Source organism: Eulemur rufifrons, chromosome 3 (assembly GCF_041146395.1).
Source record: "Eulemur rufifrons isolate Redbay chromosome 3, OSU_ERuf_1, whole genome shotgun sequence".
Classification (NCBI taxonomy): Eukaryota; Metazoa; Chordata; class Mammalia; order Primates; family Lemuridae; genus Eulemur; species Eulemur rufifrons.
The window spans coordinates 47938502-47953884 of NC_090985.1; positions in this window are offsets into that span (position 1 = coordinate 47938502).

A 15383-nucleotide genomic window follows, 5' to 3' on the forward strand; every position below is an offset into this window, starting at 1 on the left:
TATTCACACAGCTGTCCTGATTACTAGTCAATTTGAAACTGAATTTTTTTCCTGCAATACACCCTTCAGCTTTTCTTAACTTCATGTTTTATGCCTTATGATCGATTGACATGAAAAGAAAGTTGTTTTAATTTAAAACAAAAGTTAATTGTTCAGCACATTCTGTCAATTAGTCTGATCTTAACTCTGTAAGTACTTTGCCTGAAGCAATACAATTGCAGTTACATACCATTTGGAGGATGTATGTGTTTTAAGACTCTTTTTGCACAGGCTGGCCACAGAGTTACCTTCTGTTGTCAGTGTATAATAATCACTTCACTCAGCTAAGTATTATATTTAGCAGAGTTAGTCTTTCATAGCCGGTAGCAGAGCATATTTAAAAAGAAAAAATGACTAAAACCCTTGCTTTCCTTTTTGTGAGATGTGTTACTATAAGACTGTATACTGTATAGACTACACCATCTGGAGAAGAGAAGAATTAGCAGGGTGGGGAGGAGCAGTGCCTCTGAGTGTGTGTGTGTGTGTGTGTGTGTGTGTGTGTTTGTGTGTGTGGTAGATATCTAATTTTTTAAGGGGAGTGGGAAAGAAGATACCTCTGTTGCTACCCAACCGGTTGAACTGTCCCCTGCACAGAGAAGAGCCGACACACTGAGGCAGTCAGGATTGCAATGGAGAAAGGGTTTAAATCCACAGAGTGCTAAGCAGGGAGACAGGAGGAATTTCTCTAATCCACCTCCCTGAAAATTTGGGAGGTGGGGTTTTTATAGATAGTTTGGTGGGCAAAGGATTAGGCAATTGGATTTGCTAATGGGTTAAGTTCAGGGCAAAATTATAGCGATATAGAAACCATCTTCTTGTGTTGTTGAGTCAGTTCCTTTTTGGGGGTTATAGTTCCAGTCGAGTCAGTTTCTTAGAATGGACCGCTGGGCTGGGTGGGTAAGTCAATCCACTGGAATGAGGGGCCTGGAAGATATCTCAGAAACTACCTTTAGGTTTCAAAAAGATGATGTTATCTACGGAGAAAATTAAGAATCTTTATGACCACCAGCTATGTGACCCCAAAGTAGCAATTATAGAGAAGCAAACAGTGGGACAGTGGTGGGATTATTATCATTATTTTTAGCTAGGTCTGTGCCTTCACAGAGCTTTAAGACCCTTACCACAGTTCTCACCTGGCACTCCTTTGTTGATTGGTAAAGGGTGGTTTCACCTATTCAATAGTCTGGTAGGCAAAATAATGGCTGTGCCATCCTTTCAGAATTGAGTATTAGGGTTTGGAGGACCAACTCAGAAAAAATAAAAATCAATTTTAGGTACCGTTTTTTTACTCAATTATCCAAGCCAAACTAAATTTCTTTTTACCTTTGATAGTCTAATTTTTATATTCTAATTTTTATATTCTTCAGACCTCATGTCTCTTTGCTATAAAATGATTTTTTTCTTACACTTTTTTGGGGTCCCACTCTTACTTTCATTGGGAAGCCCACAGTGCCCTATACATTTCCCTTCCCTTTTGTCACAGTCATACACGTGAGCCTGACTTCAAACTATCTGAGGGCTTTCTCTGGAGGAAAGACTTGTGATTTTAAGCAAGGCAGGACATTAGAGCCAGAAAAGTCATGACCCCAAGAACACTCAACCAATGACAGAAACAAGTTAGTGTATTAATACTTCAGTTCCCACAACCCTTGGATGAGATAACTTTGACTCTAGTGACAATTTTGACTTTAGTGTTACTGATTCCCAGAGACCACAGTGTGTGTTCTACATGTACATATCTGGACCTATTTATCCAGGTACATTTATCTTGATCTTGGACTCTTGATAAAAATGAAAATTTTTCAACTAGTTCAAGGCATATTTCACTGTTACATCATTAAAGTTTTTTTGTTTTAAAAATAAGTCCGGGTGGTGAAAAGTCCATTATAAACCAAGAGATACAATTTTATATAGCCAAAGAGTAAATACTTATTTCTTAAGGCAGAGTAGTGTAACAGAGGGAATGGCCTGAAAAAAAAAAAAAAAAATGGCAAAGAGATTTTCTATCTGCTTAAAACTTCCCCCACTCTTTTTGAGAACTCCATTCTGGCCTGCATTCCAGAGGCAGGTTAAGTCTTTTGTTAAAACTCCAGGTGGTGCTAGCCCCCCAGGTGGGTGTCTGGCAGAGTTCACAGACTTTGTCTTTGGCAGAGATGGGAGGATTAGAATAGTTAACCACAGTAATTACCTGAAGTTTCCCTTTAAAAATTCAATTTCTGCCTATGTTCAGGAAATTTGGATTTTGAGACAAGAAGGTCTGTCATTTTTCCTCCTTTGTCAGCAAAGTAAACTCTCTTTCCTTCCTCCCCAAATTGTTTGTCCTTGTTCTTCTGATTCAGCCTCATGTACAATGGCTGAGCTTTCAGTTAAGGTATCTACACTCCAACAAATAAATTTGTCAATGAATAAAAAATAATTCTGAGGTAAATTTATAGCAACTGGAAAAAACGTCTGCACAATTAAATTTGCTTTTCAGTCTTAAGCAGTTTGGCTTTTCTCTCTAAAGCATTTTATGTCCTTTGCACATGGGAAAGGTATTTCCTTTCCCTGTTCTTAATGTTAAATTCCATGTGGAGGGATCTTGACTTGCCTTGAACTTGTGATCCTTCTGTAAAGGAGGTGTGATTCATTTGATTGGTAAATGAGAAAGGAATAAACTGATCAATTCAGTTCAGTTCAGTTCTTCCTTCCTTCTTTTGGATGCTGATCTGTCTGCAGAAAGCCGATATCCTACTTTGCTCTTCAGCTGCATAAGCTAGAAAAGGAATCCTCTGCTATTGGTCAGCACTGCCTATTGGCAGCAGATGTGTATCAAATCCTTCATTATTAGCTTGTCTATCTTAATTTCCAGACTCTGGGGAAGAGAATCTGTGATATTTAAGTGAACTCCTTAAACTCCAAGAAATATTGTCAGTTCTGATATTAATCACATCCCCTACCTAAGAGAAGAACCCCCTCTATTCCAGAGTAATGCTATAAAAAAGGGGTGCAGAGTTTTTATTTATGTATTTTTAAATTCTGAAAAACTATGCAAGAATGAAATTGTCAATACTTTACACAGCCACAAGTGATATCCATTTTTAAAAATGTCACTATTAACCCTCTCAGATCTTGGATATATTTTAAAAAACAAACCTTCTAGGTAATTATATACCAATTCTGAAGATTTTTAAAAACTAAATGCAAATTTTAACTGTAACAGAGATTATGGCTATATTGGATTAATAATCATTTTTCTTATATCTTATTTCCTAAAAGCTATTCTTACAATGTCTCTTAATGCCCAGCCAATCTTTCTTAAAGATAATAAAAGTAAAGTGACAAATTATTAATATGCTTTTCCTTTTAGAGAAAGAACAAAAATTCATTTCAAATTTCATAAATATTAGAATATAATTATTTATGATGCCTATGTATCTTTCCTGGGGAATCTCTTTATTCAAATTGTTAAATATAATAAATGAGATTTTTCTGGTAATAAATGTTGCTTTAGATGGAAGTATTTTAATAATTGATGCTAATTATTGTCTTCAATTTGTTTCTCATTCCTATTCTGAACAGTCAGTGCTCTTGGGTTTTCTTATATGGATGGGAAGTGAACAAAGTTTTAATGACTTTTTCTAATACTCTTTTGTAACAAAATAGGCTGCCTAGTGAGAAATCTCAAATAAAATAGCACCATGACTCAGAATCATAAGTTCAGAGTAATTCTCAGGAAAGATTTCTTTCACATGTTCCTCTCAAACAAAATTTCTGCCTCGACTGTGGTGTAGAGTTCAGGAACCATGCCCAGGTCAGTTTCTACCTCCCCTTAAGGTTTACTGTAAGATACAACTTTGTTTTGGAAACCAAACATGTAGGTGTTAGAAGCCAAATCATATCAAGGAGTCAGGCTTTCTAAGACTCAAGTCACTACATTTCTTCTATGGTATAAGGAATTCAGTAAATGTGTGTTTTAATACAATCTATGTTAAAACTGTGTGATACTAGTTGGTTAACAGAAGACATTTTCTCCAGGAAGGATTAGACAATCAAATCAAATTTACTAAAACCATAATGTTTAATCATGTCTCCATATGTTTAGAAATATGCTGTGATGTTCTAGGCGAGAACTCTGGGCGATGATAATGCCATCTGAAGAAGTCAGTATGGTCTTTATGTTCATACAGCCATGGGCTGTTGGAAATTATAAACAATCAAATGGTAACACAGCAGGGTATGTTACTTATGCAGAAGAAGTTCTTGAACTAGATTTTGAGATACCAGGGAAAGCATCAAGGATGAAATGATGTACAGGCCTAGTGACCTTAATGATGAATGGAGCAGGTTGACCAGTGATGGGTCAGTAAACTGAAGAAGTTTAGTAAAAGTATGGTTGATGAGTGTTGGGGGAGAAAAACTGGAGAGATAAGTGGATCAGGAGTCCTCATGAACCATGTGAGGAAAGAGAACAGGAGCTAATGAGAGTATGTAGGTGGTGGGATAAGATTTAAATATTAGGATGACCAATTTGACAGGAACAGAACCAGAGCGAGGAAGAGATGACTACTGCAGGAAAATAGGTAAGCGATAAAAAAAAAAAAATATGATTAATGGACATGGCAGTGGAGGTAAGAGAAGTGGACAGCAGCTCTGAGAAATATTTAGGTGGCAGAATTAGTACAACTTGGTGAAGTTGGAGTGAGATAGAAGAACGAAACTAATGGTCAGGTTTTTGTCTTAAACAATTGGGTGATATATTTACTGCAAGAGAGATCAAGGGGAAGAGTAGCAACTCTGGGGAGAACGAACGGACCAGAAACAATGATGAGTTTACCTTTGGATAGCTTGAGTTTCAATGTCATTACAAAATGTATGTGAAGATGTCTACTTGAGAAGTGAATAAATTGGTCTGAATTTGAAGTTAAGGAAACATTTAGAAATTATAGAGTCCACAGCCAATTGATTTCTAAATAGCTATTTGATTCCTTATCTAGCCCCCATCCTGACAGCCCTAACTTGTGTGTGTGTGTGTGTGTGTGTGTGTGTGTATCAAATGAATCCTATTGGAGAAAAGAATATTGTTATTATATGTTTCTGTATTTCTGATTCAATGTAGCACTCATATTTCCCCTCTCACACCTTTTATCTCTGATCTAATTCTAGAAGAAGTTTCCCTAGGCATATATTTAGAGAGATTATCAATGATGGGATATACTGACATTGCAACAGATTACTGAAGGTTCTTTTAAAAATACTAACTATATCTTTCTAAAGGAATTCACACAATATTATCTGTGGTTTATCTTTTAGATGAAAAAGTTTGTTTACACACGCTTTCTTAAATCCCTCTTAGTAGGTATTAAAAGCAGCTTTATTTTTCCTATTTCAGAGGTTCTCAAAAGTTCTGTTAGTTTAAAGTATATCCCTTTACTATGAGGAAACAGTAGAAGCAACAGGAACATGGTAGGAAATATTAACAAGAAATGTACTATCTTAATTTAAACTAAATATGCATAGCTACTAAATAGAAAACTTAAGTTACTTGTCCTTGAATTAGGATGTGCTTCCATTACAGTTATACATAGGTCCTGGTAAAAATCTCTTTACGAACTGCCCTTGAAATTCAAAAGTGCTTCTAAAACATATATAATATAATTTATTGCAAAGATCTCTGAGATAGATTTTCTTATTCTTATTTTATAAGTGAGATAAATGAAACTTCATAAGATTACACACTTTGACCATTGTAACACAGGTCATTTGCAAGTTGAGCAGGAGCTAAACTAAATATTTTATTCAAGTCCAGTAATTATTTTCTCCACCACAAAGTTTTACTTTAAACAATAAACTCTATTTTCAAGCTGCTGGGCCCACTTTAGGAATATCACTTGTAGAAATAAAGCAATAGGTCCTCAAATGTATTGAACTCAAAAATTTGGCAGGGTAGTTATATTAAATCAAATGTATATAACCATTGATATTTCATTTATTAATTTAACTTACTTTCGATAATAATGTTGAATTTTTATAAATATATATACACATATATATTACACACACATGTACATATATTTATTTATATCACCCAATGTTCGTTAATAATAAAGTTCTCATTTATACAGAATTTATAGAGATTTAATAGCTAGTATAAGATTACTAATGGTTAAATGACAGAGCTAGGATTCAAATCTGTATAAATCATTTTACTAAACCATAAATAATGCCTGTATAATATTGAGAGAAAAGAGCAAATGAATAATCCTATTCAAATTTTGAGAAATTGCTTAAAGTTTTAATACAATTTTAGATATTTTATTTAGGCATACAATGCTCCAATTCAAATGAAAGAGACTAGGAGTTGATAGTCTAAGAACTGAACAATTCCTTTTGCTGTCTTTTAGAGGTTATAAAATTAAAAAGAAAACATTAAATTCATTTTTACTTTATAAATATTAAAATTTCAGAATAAATTCAACCATTTGTATGCAAGTCCACTGGATCAACTAACATATGGCCATTGTATTTCTTTAGATATTGCACTGGAAGATTGATCACCAACTGTCATCCAAATGAACTCATCCAAATGAACTCATGTGATGACAAAGATGGTCATATATTAAAGCTTGGTTGGTTTCAACATTTGGAAAACTAAAGTATTCTAGCAACCAGTCAATGGGATAGATTTTCATAGATTATACAGATAAATATTAATTCCAGTAAGCTATCCCTTTTTATTCTAAGGACAAATACATCTTATTTCTTTATCCTGTGGCATGATATTTGTACTATGTATCTCTGTATCTATTTACCTATGTATCTATCTATCTATCCATCTACCTACCAATTATCTAACTTCCTACCTATTCATTCATATATCATTTAAAATACTGGTCAGAGCAAGTAGCAGAAGACTCTAATTAAACTCAATTAAACAATAAAGCGATTTTATTGGCTTACAGGCTGAAAAGTCTAGAGCTAGAGAGTACTTTATTTGACCCAGAGGTTGTTGATTTCTTTAAGGCTGTATATTCATTTGTTAGTGATTCTTTGACTTCTATCTTCCTCTCTGTGTTGGCTTCATCTTTATCCTGTCTGTTCTCTTGGTGGCTGGATGATTATTGTTCACAGTTCTTTGGATGAATGGAAGACATATAGACACACACACACACACACACACACACACACATACACACAAAGAGAAGAACACTGTATCAAGCCTGCAAGCCTAAAAGAAGTTTTGGGCTTCCCTCCAATTGAAATAACTTCTTTTCCCTGAATCAATCACTGAGGCTAGGGGAATACCATCTGTTAGTTTTATTTCATTGCCAACCTTGGAACAATCACCTTGACAAACATCAAGAACAACAGCAACAACAAAATTACTAAAATGGCTTAAGCTAATCAGGGCTTTCCCTTGGAACTTGGCATGATTCTAAATCCAAATAGCTGTCTAAAACAGAGAGTCTGTGACTTGGTTCTCCAAAGTAAAATCACAATACTGTCATAGAGAAAAGTGTATGGGATATGGGTATGCAGCAACAAATGTCCACTATTCATTGCATATCTATCCATTTATTTATTCATCCATCAATCCAATTCTATTCATCTATCAATAATCTCTATGTATTAATCTGTCTCTCCTACTGTCTTTCTATATGTGCAGCATGTTTTGTATGTAACTGGTACATATATAGAAAAAAAGAAATTTAGAAAATTACTAAAGACTCAGAATTATTCAACCTATTGAGTACTACATTTGTACTACTTCCCAATTCTAATGAAAAATTGAAATTTGAAATAGGCAATACTTAAATATATCAAAATGTATATTTATTATATTTACAAATTTATTTTTGCTTGATATATGAGAAATAAATGTAGGAATATCTCATTATGTTTACTAGGTTACACTGGAATAACAGAATGTGAATAATATTTAAATGATAAATGCCCTATAGCATTTTATCAGTACATGAAACATCATAGAAGTATAGGAATAAGATTATGAGCATATACTGAGATAACAGTATGATCATTATATATCCTTAAGGGACAAGAAAAGCTGTTAACACAGAGTTACTACTGAACCATAAGTCACTAAGTCATTTTTCCAACTCTTATAAATAATTTTTTAAAGGTTTTCCAAAATTTTTAAAAATGATAATTTTTACAATTATTAGCATTGTATGAAGTTTTATATGAGGAGGATAAGAAATTTAGCACTCCACTCTAGAGTTTAAAGAGGCTTGAAATTGAAATAAAGCCATATAATTATAAAAGTTTGATTATTTGCTTATTGTTATAGAGAACTAGAAAAAAAAAAATTACCTAGTTGATGAGGGAGGACCAAATCCATAAGCGGGTATATTGAATATGGAGAAGGTACACATATATTGTGCTTTCACAGTATATATGATAAGAGAAAGGCTTAATTGTATGGGATGCAAAGTTTGAGAGAGTTTGGTATGTTTGTTATTTAAATGAAAAAGTGTGTGTATGTATGTCGAACGAAGAACAGAAGCTATAAAAATTAAAGGTAGAGAATAGCTGGTTGAATTTGAAAGTTCAGGAGTAAAAATTGTTGCTTCAATTGACTAAGTGGAGTCATCTTTTCAAATCAAAGCAACATGTCTTTGAAACAGAAAGGATCAAAGAGAAAGCTAGGACACAAGAAACAATTTTAGGTGCAGAGAAGAGGAAAAAAAAAAAAAAAACTGAGGAAATTCAATGAAATAGCCACACCATTTAAGAAAATAGTATGCAGAATTTTCTGCCAATTGTCTTAATGTTAAAGAGAGATTAGGGGTTACAAATAAGGGAGAAGTATTGAAAAGGCTGTTTTGGATAATATGATAAGGGATCTATTAACGATAAAACTGACAACCACCACGTCCAAGTTAAATGAAGAAGTCAATATGCCTGGACATTGCTGATAAACTAGGGATGTTAAAATGATTCAAGGAGCTAATGAAGGCATTCACAGAAACAATTTGTTGTAAAATAAGAGCCATGTGACTCCAAAGTGTCAATGCTTTTAAATACTATGTTATACTACACATTGCCAATAGCAGGAGCTGGGGGCCAGAGAAGGGTGGAAGAGAAAGCAAAGGAAAAGACTATTAGTTCTCAAAGAGATTTGAGCCTCTTAATAAACTACTACTATTTAAGCAAAACATATGTTTTCAGATAATTATATATCTGACCACCAAATAACCAATAACTAAACTATTGACTTGTGCAAGCTTGTCTTCATCTTTAGATTCAATTCGACAAGCGTATTATAACTCTTTCTGTTCCCTCCCTTCCTTCTTTTTCCCCTCCTCTTTCCATGCACAAATATTTTGAATGCTAAATATATGCCAATTATTGGAATAGGCAATGTTAATTTGGATTCATCTTTAGGCTAGTAGGAAAGAAACAGACACAGATGTTTCTGTCACAGAGTCATATGTTATCATAGAGGCAATCATACAGTGTTAAGGCATTAAATCTTAAAGGATTATATGATAGATTGCAATATTCTTCACAAGTATCCATGTTGCAAATATTTCCCCTACTGGCTCTTTCTTGAGACCCCTCCTTAACCCAATAACCCTGGCTATGTGACTTGATTTTGCAATGAAATGTGGATGAAAATGGCAAGTAGAAGTTATACAAACCACCATGTAATTTCATCTTTTCTGTGATGGCACACACAATGTCCTAGAGAAAAGCCATTTCTTGAGCCTAGATCTCAACATCTAGAGGACATGGAGAATGATCACAGCCTACTCACAATAGACATGTACATGAGCCACAAATAAACATTGGCAAACTACTCAGATGCAGTTGTTAAGAAAGGCATGGCATATTTCAGAGTTGAAAGTAGTTTAAAAAGGTTTAACACAAAAGCATGTACATAGTAAGAAGTGGAAGGGGAGGTAAAGATAGAGGTGTGTGTGTGTGTGTGTGTGTGTGCGCGCGCGCGCGCGCGTGTGTGGTGGGGGAAACTGGTAGTGTTTTTTGGTGAATAGATTTAAAGGGAAATGAGACTGGAAACTGAGAAACCAAGAGGCTAATTAATCATTTTTGTGTGTGTAAGAATTTTCCAGATACAGTCTCTCTGATCACTCCTTCTACGGGCAGCTATCAGCAGTACAGAAATTCAGTTTGTGTTGTTGATATCATTTTGGTTGTACCCTGCTCAAAAGAAGAAAACATGTACCTTTATTCTTTGGAGGAACTTGGCATATTAAGGCATTTTCTTATAACAAAAGAGCAAGTAGAGGGAAAGAAATGGGAATTGTTCTTATCTATATTGGCTCAAATTTCAAAGATCTTTCAGAACAGCATTTCCTAAGCTGTTTATGGTAAAAGACCAAATTTATTTCCACAATCATCAATCCATCATGGATCAATACTTTTGTAAAATGCAAAAAAATCAATTGCTAAACAAATTTTAAAAGACTTATAAAAGTTCAGATTTCTTTTAGATTCAACAGATTATTCTATCAAATTTCTATAATAGTTTCTAATTATTTAATTTCTGTTTCTGTACTAATATTGTTATGAAATAAAAAAACAAAACAAAACAAAGAAAAACATAATGTGCGGACGAGAACTGCTTTAGACCAGCTTTTGAATAGCACTGTTATAAAAGAATCAGATTATTTGATACATTTTATAATATAGAAAACTCAGATAAAATGTAAAATAAAGCAGTAAATTATAAGACCCACTATCTACAGGGAGTGGTCCTGTAGCCTTACTAATTTTTTCCTATTGAAATAAAACTCTCCGCACTGACGCCTCTACTTCCACATGGACATGTAATTTACAATGAATCATTGGTCATATTTTATCAAAACAATGTTTTAAAAATAATACTTGAAATTAATTCTGTTCAATTCCTGAAAGAAGCATCATAGTCATTCTTATATATTTTGTTAATATAGCATAAATATAACAAAGTGAAGAAACACTGAAATACTTAAAATGAAAAATTCTGGTCTATGAAATAGAATCAGGAAACCAATCTCTCTTTCTCTTTCTTTCTCTCTCTCCCTTTCCTCCTCTCCTTCTCTCTATTAGTTTTTTATGCAAGTACTAGAATTCCTAAAAGCAAAGAGCTAATAACTAACTGGGCTTAATTAGACAAATCAGTTAAGTTTGTCAACATTTAAGCTCCTGCCAAAATCCTAATAATTGAGTCTGCTTGGATTGGCCATTGTGCTTGAAGTATGCTCTTGAATTTTAGCAAAAGGTGTATCATTTGTTGCTCCTGTTTATCTCTAAAGACAATACAAAAGTCATGGTAACTAGCAGCATTTCAATTGCTAGCATATAAAAATGGATTTTGACCTTTGCCAATATTAAAACCTTAATAACAATAACTAAGATGTTATATTTATATTACTCTGATATGCTGGCAACATTGTTAACAGCTGCAGTTCAAGTACTGTAGGAAATATAATTAAATTTCTCCATTGAGAAACCTCAAATATATCCCAAACATTCCACAAGAATGATAATAATGTATTTCAACATGTTATTTATCTTACTTTATAATTCTCATAAAGTGTAATGATGGCTAAGTTTATAAATAACATCTGGTAAATATGTTTTCAAGATACAAATAGAGTTATGAAGCTGATGGCTGCAAAAAGCCTTGAGGATGTTAATATACACTTCAACATTTCTGTTTAAGAAGAATATACTTTGTATGGTCATAGAATAAGAGTGGGATAAGTAGTGGCCTGCCGTGTTGTGCTAGGAAGATAATCTACAAACTTTTATCTAGTAATAAACAATGCCATAGTGGGAGAGCGTTTGATATTTAGGAGTACAGAAAGCTTTTCACTTCACTACAAGAGCTACTACTGAGCACAGGGACCGTCAATCCTCTCCATTTTATCATAAGAAAATAAATTAAAAATAGATTTTAAAAAAAGAAATGCCAGAGACATGAATAAGAGAAAACCCGTGGAGTGAAAATTTGTTAACTCCCTAGGAGGACTTCTATAACAGGCAAGTGAGTCTTTTTGGAAAAAGGCTGATACATACTGGGCCTCCAGGGGCTGTTTGTTCATGTGCCAGAGCACCTGTTATTAATTTCTTACATCCCATTTCAGGAAGAACAATTCCTCTTTATGTCTTCCTCACCTCTTACATAATGCTCTTTTAGGAACATCTAAAAATAAACCGAGACAGATAGCTAAGGAACATGGATTTTTGAAAACTTCTGCATTAGTAACCTCCAATTTTTTTTATTGAAAAGCATCAAAAAATAATTTAATCAAATAACATCAACCCCCTAATCCATATTTATTCTTTCTTTATTTGGAAAAAAAAAACCATTAAAATATCTGCAGGCTGCCCTGTCAAATATGATAGCCACAGCCCCATGTATAACAATCTTTTGTATCTATAATATTTGTTTTTATATTGTTCTAAGCCTATATCAGTTTATCTTTTAATATTATTTTTCTAGTTTATTCTCTTGAATTACTTATTTTTATAATTGAGTAACATATGTCTGTAACCCCTGGCTAGAAAATTTAGTCTTCTTTCATTCATTCCTCTCATTTACTTTCCCTCCTCACATCTAATAATTTTCTTAAAAACTAAAATCTAATCACGTGCTGTCCCTCCTAAGTACATCTCCATACTTCCCTATTACCTACTAGGGAACTTACAGCACTCATGGTCTTATATTCAAAGTCTTTTGTCATCTCTTTCTAGCTGACCTTCTACACAGTCATATATTACACTATTTTTCTAAATTGGTCAATTATTCATTTTAAAGCATGCTAGTTACTTTATTTGTAAATGAATTCACATTATTTCTTTTCCCAGGAAACACACACACCAATCTCTGACTGTAGTCTGTTGAGTGGTGGCCACCAATAATATATATTCACATCCCAATCCATTGAGCCTGTGAATGTGAGCATATTTGGAAAAAGAGGACTTTGCAGATGAAATTTTTTTATTTCAAAATATTACAGGAGATATTCCTTCCAGGCTTCCTGGAAACAAAAGCAAACTGGTTGTAGAACAGTTTGGTTGTAACTCATCATCTTGAATATTCACATACAATGTCAGTCATAGGCAGCACCCACTGCTACATGTGGCTAAGACCTGTGGTTTCAATTTCTCATGGGCAGATTATTTGCTTTCAAGTCATTGTCTTGTAAGGTTGTCAAGCTTTCCCTCTGTTACTCAGGCTGGTGGAGAGAATTTGCTAGTTCTCTTTCCAAAGATGATACAACCTCTCAAGAATCCCCTTAGGAAGACCAGCTCCAGCTCTCTACACAAACGCAGACTGCTACTTCACCTTGCCTTGATTGACTATCAGAACCCCAGACCTCCAAGCTCCAGCCTGTGCTGGTTGCTCTGCTGCTCTGTTACGAATTTGCTGTCTTTGGATCTTCATTTTTGATTCTTTCAGTTATTTCTCATGGATCCTCTGTTGCCTGGCCTTCTGTCTTGGTTTACTCTTACTTTAACAAAATACATTCTGTACTATTTCCTTAAGAAAGGAAGAAAAAAGGAATTAAAAAATGTGTTTTTAACACTTAGTATATCAAGCAATGTCCTTATTCAATCTCTAAACTTAGAGTAGTTGTCTAGGAATAAAATAGTAGATTGGAGATGTCCATATAAAATTTGTAAGTCTTTTCTCAATTTTCTTATACTTTAGATGTGACTGTAGAAAATTCTATCATTCTTATTTATGAAATTTGATTGTAATTTTCTCTCCTCTATAAGCTTTAAGATTGTTTCTTTATCCATAATGTTTTGAAATACTTTGTATCTAAGTATGATGGGTTTTATTTTTATGTGTTAGACTGAGTATTTATTGGGTTTCATCCTCTGAGTCTGGAAAAATCACAATTTGTATTATTTATTTCATTAAGTATTTTAAGCAACTATTTTTTTGTTAGTGTGTTTTGGATACTTGAAATACATAAGAAAATAAAATGGACAAAATCTCTGCCTTCCTGTAGTTTATATTCTAATGGAAGCAGACAGATTATTTTAAGTACATTTCAAAGATTGTTAGAAGGTAATGAATGATATAGAAAAAAAAATAAAACACGGTAAGGGATATTGGAACACTGGGAGTTGGGGAGGCATATTGCAGTTTTCAATAGGGTGGTTCGGATATGCTTCCTTGGGAAAGGGAAATTTGAAAAAGAAAAATGAGGGAAAAAGATTATTTCATTACCTAGGTTAAGAGATTTTTAAGAAGAGGGGAGAATCACCACAGAGATGTCAGGTGAGAACATGCTACATTGTTCAAGGGGGCAAGTGTGTCACTAACAATGATCCAGGGGAATCAAAGGCAAGTGTGCAAATGGAAGGATAGTAGGAGGTGAAGTCAGGGGCATAATAAAGGAAAGAAGGGTAGATTTTATAGGGCTTTAAGGGAAGGGTAACTCTCTAGTTAATTTTATAAACTAGGACCCCTTTGAGAATGAAAGAGGGCAATAATAATAATTATGTAAGGAAAATAGGCAACCTGAAATTGTCCAGGGAAAACTAACAAAAATGTTCATTTTAGTTGTATATAATTTTAATATATTTCGTATTACTTTGAGTGAATTAAAGAGATATTAATATTTTTAAAAGAAGATGAGTGATATGATCAGAATTATTTTTAAAGGGATGGCCATTGTTACTGTGTTGAAGCCACATGATAGAGAAGCAAGTGTGGGGACAGGGAAACACGTTAGAAGTCCACTGTCATAATGTAGGTGAGAAAAGGCAGTGGCTTTGACCAGGGTAATGGCAGTGGAGGGGCTGCAAAGTAATTGGATTCTAAATATTTTTTAAAGGTGTAAGTGCAAGTTATCTTGATATAGATGAAGGCAATGAATAGGTAGTTAAGTGAGACCCTGCTTTTTTCGTGTGAGCAGAGAAGGGGCAAAGAGTTAAAGGTGTATTCAAGGAAATATTATAAGGATTGCATTTTAGTTTTAGTAAGGAGGTAAAAAAGACATCAAAGATGTGAGGAGCATTGAAGAATAAAAGCATATAATGAAATAAGATCCTGAAGGGTCCTACAGATTGCTGGAGTTGTGCTAATAATCAGAGGGAGTGACCCAGAAAATGAGTTCATTTCTACAGAATGAGAAAGAGAAATTGAGGACTTGTTATTATTGGTAATGACAAGGTCTAGGAGGGTATGACATTGGAGTTAATGGCTGAGAGAGAATCATGAGAGAATTTAAGGAACTGAGAGGCTAGGATTATAGCAAAATCATTTCTGTCTATATTGAAATAACTCACAATAAGACAGGAATAATGTTGGAGAAAATGACAAAGAGCTAGGGACTAAACTATATTTTGGAAATCAAAAAGAATAGTTGGAAAGCCAG